The 10,620-nt window shown below is 44.5% G+C and overlaps 1 protein-coding gene across 2 annotated transcripts in view; it reads right to left on the bottom strand.

The window, feature by feature from the left end:
* The window catches only part of FGF13 (fibroblast growth factor 13), a 520,464-nt gene that overhangs the window by 274,018 nt on the left and 235,826 nt on the right, over positions 1–10,620 (bottom strand). The gene's annotated exons all lie outside the window — the stretch shown is intronic.

The raw sequence follows: 10,620 nt of genomic DNA, 5'->3' as shown, positions 1-10,620 counted from the left end.
AATGGTAGTACTGGGTATAATGAAGAGCAAAGAGACTGTTTGAGGCTCTATGAAGTCTCATCTATGAATAAACGGCAAAAGGATTTCTTATTCAAGACCACAAAACCCACAAACCATAAAGGGAAAGAATGATGAATGTGACTACATGAAAAATTTAAATGTGAACATAAAAAAGATACCACGAAGAAATTAACCCAACAGGTCACAGGTTGGAAAACATATGTAATATATTTAACCAACAAAAGGATTACCATCAACAATAAAGAAAGAACTGCAACAAAATCAGTAAGAAAAGGGCCAAAAAGCTCATTAGAAAAAAATAGGCAAATGATAGGAATAGGAATTTCAAGGAAAAGAAAGGCCTAAAGGCCAAGGAGCACATAAAAAGATGTTCTACACCAAACATCATCTTGAAGATGTAAATTAACAAGGGGGAGAAGGGACAGCCTCTGGGGAAAATAGTTTGGCAGTGCCTTTCCAAACTAAAGATGCAGAGGACCACGAGGCCCAGCAATTGCACTTTCAGGCATTTATCCCAGAGAAAGGAAGACGTATTTTCAAAAACTATAAATTATACAAATGTCCTTCAATGGACAACTGGTTAAACCATGGTCCACCCATACCATAGAGCAAGCTACATGCAACAATTTGGATGAACCTTGGGACTGCCCTGGTGGCGCAGTGGTTAAGAATCCGCCTGCCAATGCAGAGGACACGGGTTCGAGCCCGGGTCCGGGAAGATCCCACATGCCGCGGGGCAACTAAGCCCGTGCGCCACAACTACTGAGCCTGCGCTCTAGGGCCCGCGAGCCACAATTACTGAGCCCGTGTGCCACAGCTACTGAAGCCCACGCGCCTAGAGCCCGTGCTCCACAACAACAGAGGCCACCGCAACTAGAGAAAGCCCACGCGCAGCAACGATGGCCCAACGCAGCCAAAAATAAAAATGAATGAATTAATTTTTAAAAACGCTTATTAAAAGAAAACAACTTGGATGAACCTCAAGGAATTTATGCTGAGTGAGGAAAGTCCATCACAAGAGTTTACATACTGTATAATCCCTTTCATGTAACATTTATGAAATAACATAATTAGAGCAGTGGAGAACAGGTAGTAGCCAGAGATTAGGGAGGGTGAGAGGAGATGGGTTTGGCTATAAAGGAGTAACACAGGGACGTCTTATGTACAGTGGGTATGTTAACTGTGGTGGTGGTTACGTAAGGCTACACACATGATGAAATTACCTAGAACTGCCCCCCCCACCACACACACACGAGTGCACTTACAACTGGAGGAGTCTGAATAAGCTCTAAGGACTGTCAGTGGTTTTGACACTGTACTACAGTTGGATAATATGTTAACACGGGAAGAAGCTGGGGCGGGGGCTCAGGACTGTATCTTTCTTTACAACCTCTTGTGAATCTATAATTATTTCAAAATAAAATGTTTTAAAAAATTAAAAGCGGGCATAGACCTGCGGCAAAATTTTAACTTTTGTTTCATCTTTTTGGCAGGCATGTAAGAGGAGCTAATATTATTTTCTGTACCAACAGTCTATGTTGGAATTCTTTTGTGAGCATAATAAAGAATAACAGTAACAGAAAAAACGCAGGTTAAAGAGCGAACAGGGTAGTTACCAGAGATTAGGGAAAGGGGATGGATGTGGCCATAAAGGAGTGACACAGGGAGGTCTTGTGGAAAGTGACTAAAGCATAACTCGTTTCAAATCACAGATCTATCACTTACTAGCTGTGTGATCATGAGAAAATTACTTAGCTCTCAGAATATGAGTTTCCTCTCTTATAAAGTCAGCACAATACTCCCTGCCTTGCAGAGATTTCTTTTTGTAAAATTAATTAAAATAATGGCTACAACGTGCCTGCCATAGTATGAATGTGATTAATGGCTGGTATGAAATGATAACGATGATGATAAGGTCGCCCCTTTTTTCTATAGCCTCAGCTGAAATTAATTTGACATGTTGCCACAAAGTAAGCCACAGATGATTCGATTTAACCTATGGAGGCTGCCTTACACGGACAAGTTTACCTTTCGTCGTCTTCTTGACTTTAGTAACATCAAATCCTACAGACAATTCCATAAACTGTTAGAGAAGGTAAATGAGGATAACCGATGTGCTATCAAGTCTGCCAGAGTTGTATGACTATTGGTCAATGTTTTAACCACAAAGAAAGGTAGAACTTGAGGAGGTACTGAGAACAGCTGCTGGGAAAAATGCTCCAAGTTCTCTTGGTCTTCCATAGTCTCTATCTCATAGCCATTGACAAATGTTTCAAGAGTCCTTGGCAAGGCTCCACGAACTCAGCCCAACTCTACCCAACTATGTGCAAAAGAACTGACACTGATTTAAATGATCAAATGATAAAACCTACTTCATAGGGTTATTTTCAGGATTAAAAGAAATAATCTCTGTAAGACACTTAGTACAGTGCCAGGTCGATATTCAACACTAATATTAATTTACCCAACTCCCATTAAGTATTAGTTATATCAGAAACAAAGAAGTTCCTGATGAAATTCAGTGGTCATCAAAAGTGAACTGGGTTAGAACATGCATCCACTCATCATTCCTACCAGGCAGAATTTGTGCAACGTGAACTCCTAAGGTCTTGTTTCGCTGTGAACCCAGGTGTCGATGCTATGGACATTTATCAAGTTCTTTGCAAATTTATCATTTCATATGGTATTAATTCTAACTCCAAAGTGGCCCTGCCTTTTTAGTGGCAATGTTCATGGGATATGTATTATAAGAAATGCTATTACCAAGTTCCTTATGGTGTCTTACAATGCTTCTTTTTCATCTCTATTACTGTTGATTCCCTTGATATTTCTAACTTCCAGCCATAAAGAGCCCTTGAAGCTATGGTTTCTCCATATGACTTTTTGCCTCAGCCTAAGAAAGATATCTTGGAATTTATATGAAGAAAGTCAATATTTATGGGACAGCTTAATTGCAGCAGTGCACACAGGCATGTGAACAGACTTGACCTTGTTTCAAGGATTTTTCTATCTAGGCTGAGGATTCTACCTGTAATTTAATTTTTTTCCACGAAAGATATCTGAATGCATGTTGCACTAGGCCTACACTGTTCTAGGAACTCTAGGGAGATCCAGAAATCATGAGGTCGAACCTATGCTTCAAAAGAACTGAAAATTCATTGGGGAGATAAAATTTCCGTACATGAAACACTCAGAGAAATGGGCCAACCAGGTCCGTCTCGTGGAATTAAAAGGAGATAACAAAACCTCTGCGTTACTGTTCCTCGTCTTGGTCTTCAGGTCAGGGTGTCAATAGCCGATTTTGCTGCTGGCTATGCCCCCAAATAAACCTCTCCAAGAAATCACTTCCCATTTCTGAAAATGTTTATATGTTAAACTAGGGATTCCTGACTGTATCCTGAGTGGATGTAACGTTTATTCTCAGTGTCTGAGGTCCATCATCCAACCATCAAACAGGCTTCCAGTGGCAGAATGTGAATGTTCCCATAAATTCCCCTCTTCCATAGTATAAGGTTTGAATCCCAAATCAAGATGGACCCAATGGTCCTAATCACCTAATGGGGAAAGGCATGGTGGGTGACTGCAGGGTGGTCTGCATAGGGCTCTGCAGGCCTCCATCTGTGGGAGTTCTCTTCTCTTGCTACATTTCCTTACTGGAGGAGCTCATCCGTTGCCACGGCTTTAACAGTCATCGTCAGGGGGGTAACCTCCAAAAGTAAATCTTCAGAACTTGACCCTCAGCTCTAGACCTGCCTTCCAGATGGCTGCATCATCCCAAACTAGATTTCCTCAAGGATTCCCAGTTCTATCAAAGCACCATCACTGTCCCAGTCAGTTGGCCCCTGTCTGTTGATTCCACAGACATAACATTTGATTCTCGCATCTCCCTATTTCCCCACATCGAATCTGCCCCCAAGTCCTGATAGTGTAGTCCCCAGATACCTGCATCTGCCCACTTACCATCTCCACTGTCACTTTCATAGCTCATGCTAATATCTTCTCGTCCCCAGGATGTCCTTAACAGGACCTCTTGCCCCTTCACCCAACCATTCTTTCTAGACTGCAAATCCATATCAAGCACTTCATCTATGTTTGCTGAACTGAGATGAATTAAATTGCATTATCCAATCTCCTTAAATGGCAGCTTCCATATTCAGAATGTGTACACATTAATGACTTAAGGATGCTCTCAGTGCCAGAGAATAAACATGATTTCAAGGTATTTTGTAAGCATACCGTCCCAGGACTTAGAAAGAAAGCTACACTTTTATTATAGTCACATGCTACTGAATCACCAGCATGTTTGAAGTATGATGAGCTTCATAATATCCGATTCATTAATGTTACAAGTTCATGTTTTATGGTGCTACCCTGTGGAAACCGAGCAAAATTCTGAGAGTAAGGGGCTCACGCTCCGATAGGGTGTACTGCTGGCCCATCTACAGCAATGAGGAAGCCATCACTAAATTAGGCCCTGGTGAATGTGAGAGGTTAATTTATGTGTCAAACCTGAGCCATTTATTCCCAGCTCTGCTAACTTTCTAAAGGATCAGCCTTACAGGCATCATCTTGTACAGCTACACTGACCCACACAGTGCCCGCCAGGCAAGCCGCCCTGTGATGTTACTGAATGAATGCAGGCCTCTACTGCCTGTGTCGTTGCCCATTTTCCCTCCTGTCTCATGTCAGACAGAGGGAGATTCCCAGGCTGCTCTCAAGGCATGCCTTCTCCGGAAAGATACAGGTCACCCTTGGCTACCGCTCCACTCCCATCCAGATCCTGTTTCACAAAGCTCTAGCCACGTGGACCTTCTGGAGAGTTCTCAAACCAATAGCGAGTCCTTTCCTGTCTCTGGGCCTATGTACTTGCTGTCTCCTCTACCTGGAATGCTCTTCCTCTGCATAAGCGCGTATCTAGCTGCTTTTCATCATTCATTCAGATGTCAACTCAGGTGCCACTTCCTTTATTGAAAGTAGCCACCACCTCAGGTGCTCCTTAGGCCATTACCAAGGCCTTCGGTCTCCAGTGGCATCATTATCTCTGCATTCCTGAATTGATCAGAGCAGAAAAAGAAACTTTAACAGCAGAATTTATAGCCTTTTGCTGATGAAAAGTTCCTTTTGATTTTCCTGAAGCTTTAGGAGGTAGAGGAGAGATGGCGTATTAGTCAGTCCTCTTTTGATTGCAAACGGCAGAAACCTCAGTCAAACGAGCTTTAGTAACAATGGGAATTTATCGGCTCACAAATGGGATGTTGAAGGGCACACGTTGGCTTCAGGTGTGACAAGATCTGAGGGTTTGAACAATGTCAGCAGTGCTCGGCCTCTCCTGTCCCTCTCCTGACTTTGTTTTTCTGTGGGTCGACTTCATTTTCAGGCAGGATTTGCTCACATTTGGAAAAGATGGTCACAGAGCACTAGGCTCTGTGCTGAGGACACAGCCATGAATAAGAAAGAATGGCAAGGGCCCTGCTGTCTTGCAGGCATGACTTGGCACACGGTGAACTGTCTGGGCATCTAACCCCTTCTGACATGACACGGGGGTAAGATGGGCAACACTGCAGGCAGCAAGGACATATATGTGTGCAAATAAAGAAATAAGCCGAGTCATTTCAGATAGTGACAATGATATTTAATCCACCCTCAGGACACCTTGTCACAGCTTCCCATAAATTTTAATTCTAGACAGTCTTTACTGAGCACCTACTCTGGGCCAGCCTACGCCAAAAGGCTGGGAAGCAGACCCAGGGCTATGTTCCACCCCAGTAGGTGAACTTCCAGGTGGTTGAGATGGGGGGAGGGGGGGGGTGGTTCAAGAAAAGAGTACTGGTAAAAGAGTCCCTGTACAAAGTGATGAAGGGCAGAACCGGAGTATCGGAAGTGGTAATGGACAGGAAGAGATTAGCCATCAAGGATTCTGAACGAATGCTGCTCCCCGAGAGCTACAGGGAAGCCAAGAAAGCAGCAGTTCTCAACGAGAACAGAAGGGGAGGGAGTGATGAGCTTGGTCTGGGACATAGTTATTTGAAGGATATATGGAAAGCAGTTACCATTATCATTCTGTTCCTATTTGTTCAGGGCCCATATATACCAAAAAGTATGCTCCATAGGGGCTTCCCTGGTGGCGCGGTGGTTGAGAGTCCGCCTGCCGATGCAGGGGACACGGGGTCGTGCCCCGGTCCGGGAAGATCCCACATGCCGCGGAGCAACTAAGCCCGTGAGCCACGGCCGCTGAGCTTGCGCGTCCGGGGCCTGTGCTCCGCAACGGGAGAGGCCACAACACTGAGAGGCCCGCGTACCACAAAAACAAAACAAAACAACCAAACAAAAAAAGTATGCTTCATATACATTATTTCACTTAATTACACATCTAGTGACTCTTGGCAAAGCAGGTGCTGTTAGCCCCACCTTTTACATATGAGACACATGAAGATCAGAGAGGTCATGGAACCCATACAAGGTCACACAGCAAGTTAGTGACACAGCTGGCCTTTGACCCTCTACCCCTCTCTGACCCTTTCTACCTTATCCCCCTACCTTATCATAACCAGCATCTTCAAAAATGGCAACCACAAAGATCTTACTGGCTCATCTTCCCATTAAAACCATTTCCAGTTGAAGAAAGAAGCAAAGGGGATGATTAAACCCCATGTTGATTTATTTTGGAAGACTTTTCACAAGACTCTTTAAGGAAGGAGCTCTCTGACAGTGCTAATTTTAACCAAGTCATTGTAGAACAACCTTGGATTCCTCCACGGAAGGCAAAGTACAAATACAAGTGGATGACTCAGCACAAACCAGCTGTGGTTCTCTCTGCAGCCCATTCCCCACACCCTAAAGGGGATGGGTAACAGCCCCTAGATTCAATAAAAAAATCCCCAACTTGCGGACTTCCCTGTGGCGCAGTGGTTCAAAATCCGCCTGCCAATGCAGGGGACACGGGTTCGAGCCCTGGTCCGGGAAGATCCCACATGCCGTGGAGCAACTAAGCCTGTGGGCCACAACTACTGAGCCTGTGCTCTGGAGCCCATGAGCCACAACTACTGAGCCCACGTGCCACAACTACTGAAGCCCGCGCTCCGCAACAAGAGAAGCCACCACAATGAGAAGCCCGCACACCGCACTGAGGAGTAGCCCCCCGCTCGTCGCAACTAGAGAAAGCCCGCACACAGCAACGAAGACCCAACGCAGCCAAAAATAAATAAATAAAAATTAATTAATTAATTTTTTAAAAATCCCAAACTTGCTTAGAAATTCCCCCACCTTCCCTATCCCCTCAGCTGCCCATATACTGAGGCTGTGGCACTACCTCCCAAAGAGTCTACCCCCAGTGAATCGTCTTCTTATAATCCTCTTTTGTCCTGGTGTTGAAGGCAGGGCTGAGTTGGGCTATGGGACATGTCCTGCAGATTATACGTGGCAGTAAGCATCTGCTGGCTGAGACCACAGATCAGAGGGGGAGGTGATCAAGGAGGGGCTGAGACTGTAGTCACAGCAGTAGCAGCAGCCGTGGAAATCTGGTCTCAACATTTGGATGAGGTCCTTCACTTTAAGAGCTCTGAGATGCTGGCCTGCATTACTGTTACCATGACAGAGAGGCCCAGGACACTCTCAACCCAAATTCTCCCCATGATGCTGTCCTATCCCTCCGGCTGATCTCACCACCACCCCCAAGGAATGGAGTAGGGTGTTTCTTCAGACTTCAACCTGGCGCCCACAGCCCAGGGGATGGGGGATTTTCTCCCTTGCTCTTCTGAACATGCTCTTCAGCGTCATGCTGCCAATCACATGATCAGTTTTTCATTCCACTAACACATAATGCTCCCCTACTGTGTGTGCAAGACACTGTTTTAGGCTCCAGCAATATAGCATGACCAAAACAGACAAAGATCCTTGCTTTCATGAAAAAGTGGGGAGGGGCAGACAATAAAGAATCAGCATAATAAATCAGTACATTATAAAATACAATCAAAAGTATAGTATAATTTGATGAAAAGGGGGAAATGTGAGCAGAATAAGGGGGAGCAGAAGTGTCGGAGTTGGGGTTTTTAAATAAATAATAAATTTAATAAATTAAATAGGGTGGTCAATGTAGGCCTCATTGATGTTGTAAGAGATGAGCAAAGACCCGAATGAGATGAGTGATCTGGTCCAGTGGGTATCTGAGAAAGGCCCATTCAACACTGAAGGAACAGCCAGTGCAAAGGCCCTGAGGTGGGATCCTAGCGTATTTGAAGAGCAGTAAGAAGGCCTTTGTGGCCAGAGAAGAGTGAGTCTTGCCCAGTCAGCCTCTTAGAAAGCCGAGATGATTCCTTTAGGCCCAGACTGCAAACCCTGTACCAACTTCCACACCTAATGCATTTGAACGAAGTACCAGAACAGGAGCTGCAACGCTATGTTCATAGCTGCATCCCCACTAGGAAAATAGGGCCGATTCAAAAACTATTCGTTAATGCGTGACTGAATAAAGGACGGAAGGAATGTAAAAATACGGCTTTTATTATTACAAGCTGACCTCCCTGTCACCTATCCAGTTCTTACTTAATCCCAGGCCCAGGGGATCCTCATTTACAAATGAGCAAAGTGCCGTAAATCAGTTGAGAATCCATTTGAACTGCCTAAAATAAAAGAGGCAACTAGATTGGAGGAGTCTGTGAGTACAACCTGCCCTGGGTCGTGTGGCGGGATCCAGGAACGGGTAGGTCAAGAGCTAAAATTACTTGTTCCATCATCCTGGGTCACATAAGCACTCAATGCACAGTGTGTTCTGCAGTTCCCTGCGCTTTGCTGCATGGAGTAGACTACACTGTATCTTGAACATCTTCCTCTCCCTGACCCGATTTGCTGATATTAAGTTCCAAAGCATTTAACAGCATCCTCGTTCACTAGCCCTTCACTTCTCAATCCCATCTCTCCACTACTTCCTCCTAAACAGGCCTGAATTAATTTTGTCTTGACGTCCCCACAGACCTGGAGCAAAGCACGTGCCACCCTAATGGAGCTTACCACCTTCCCTGTTGACGGTGGCTTATTCAACAAACATGCGTATTGTGCCTGATAGGTGTTGAGCGCCATAAAAGAAGTTAAGGTCATGGGCCCTGACCTTAGAGGAGCCTTCCGGCTCTCCAGCTGATATGGATTACAAGCCATGCTACTACTTAGCACCAGAGAGGATGGACTAGTCAACCTCCCTCATGCACTGCCTGTGGATGTGTATATATTGGCACATTCTTTGTAGCAAGCCATTTGGAACTCTGTAACAAGAGCCTAAAATTTCATACCCTTTCCCCTAGTAATTTAAATTCTGGAAAGCTGGAGTGAGGAAACAGAGAAGGGGTCAAATGTTTACACACACAGATATTTATTTGCATTGTTATCTGGGAAGGGGGCAAGCTGACAATTAAATTTGCCCAAATAAGTGAATACTTAAATATATTTCTGTATAACTATATAACCACTAGGAATATTTACTGATACGGGGAAATGCTCATTATATAATGCTAAGGGGAAAAAATGGATACAAAACTGTATGTACCACATTGTTTTAATTTTATTTTAAATATATACAACATGCATAAAATATTGGGAAGAATGACAACAAAACGCCAGCTTGATCTTCTTTGGGTGTTTAGTGTGACAGGCACTTTGTGTACTTTATTGACTCTCCCATGATAAGCAAATATTCTAACTTCTATATTAAATTTTTATAAATGGAGGTTTTATAACTTTCTAAAAAATAAATAATTTAAATATTCTAAGATGGGCGATAGGCATTATTAAAACATTGACCCTATCTGGGGGGTTGGGGGTTCCTCCAAGAAAAGGGGCTTGTGCATTACACATGTATATTGCATTCCCTCTAGAGGGGGGGAGTTGGAAGAGATTTCTGAATCTCTTCCATTTCTGCCTTTGAAGGACACAGTCGCCTTGTGGGAAGGCGTCTAACACGGAGCTCTCAGGAAGTCAGGCCAGGCCCAGGGTGCCCTCACCTCCCAGGAGTCTCCTGACCCCCAGAGGGCAGAACAATCTCCAGAGGAGAGGGAACTCACCAAAGCTCCTCTCACAGAGGAATCCGCAGGAGCTTCAAATCACAAACCCAGTCTCAGAAAACGCTTACTCCACTCCCACGAGCCCCCATCCAGGGCAGGAATTTTCTCTACTGTTTCTCTACGAGTTGGGCAGTCAGAATGTACCTCAATACCAATGAGACCCGAAGACTTCCTCTTCCATACCTGAAACGATCTCCTAAAACACAGGCCCACACTACTGACCTTTCCAGTCTACATTCTCACCACAGTGAGCCTGGTTTTCAGTGATACCAGGCTCCCCACTGTTTGTTAAACACACTGTGCTTGGGTCAAATATTAAGCCTCTGCTTGGGCTTTTCCCCTTTCTCTCAACAATGGCTGCCTGTACCTGAAACGACAATCATTTATTTCTCTTTCTCTCTTCTCAAAGCCATTATGACTTAACCCATGAGGCATAGCTGATTGGATCAGAATGGCCAATGTGGCAATGGAACACAGGAATCCTGGTCCGTCTCCGTTGGATCCTTGAACTAGGAAGTGGATTTAAAGCTGAGGCTGATGTGGCCATTAA

The sequence above is a fragment of the Lipotes vexillifer genome, unplaced genomic scaffold, assembly GCF_000442215.2.
Source record: "Lipotes vexillifer unplaced genomic scaffold, Lipotes_vexillifer_v1.1 scaffold1114, whole genome shotgun sequence".
Classification (NCBI taxonomy): domain Eukaryota; kingdom Metazoa; phylum Chordata; class Mammalia; order Artiodactyla; family Lipotidae; genus Lipotes; species Lipotes vexillifer.
Note: the sequence above shows the minus strand (reverse complement) of the source record. Positions and strands in the feature narration are given on the sequence as shown.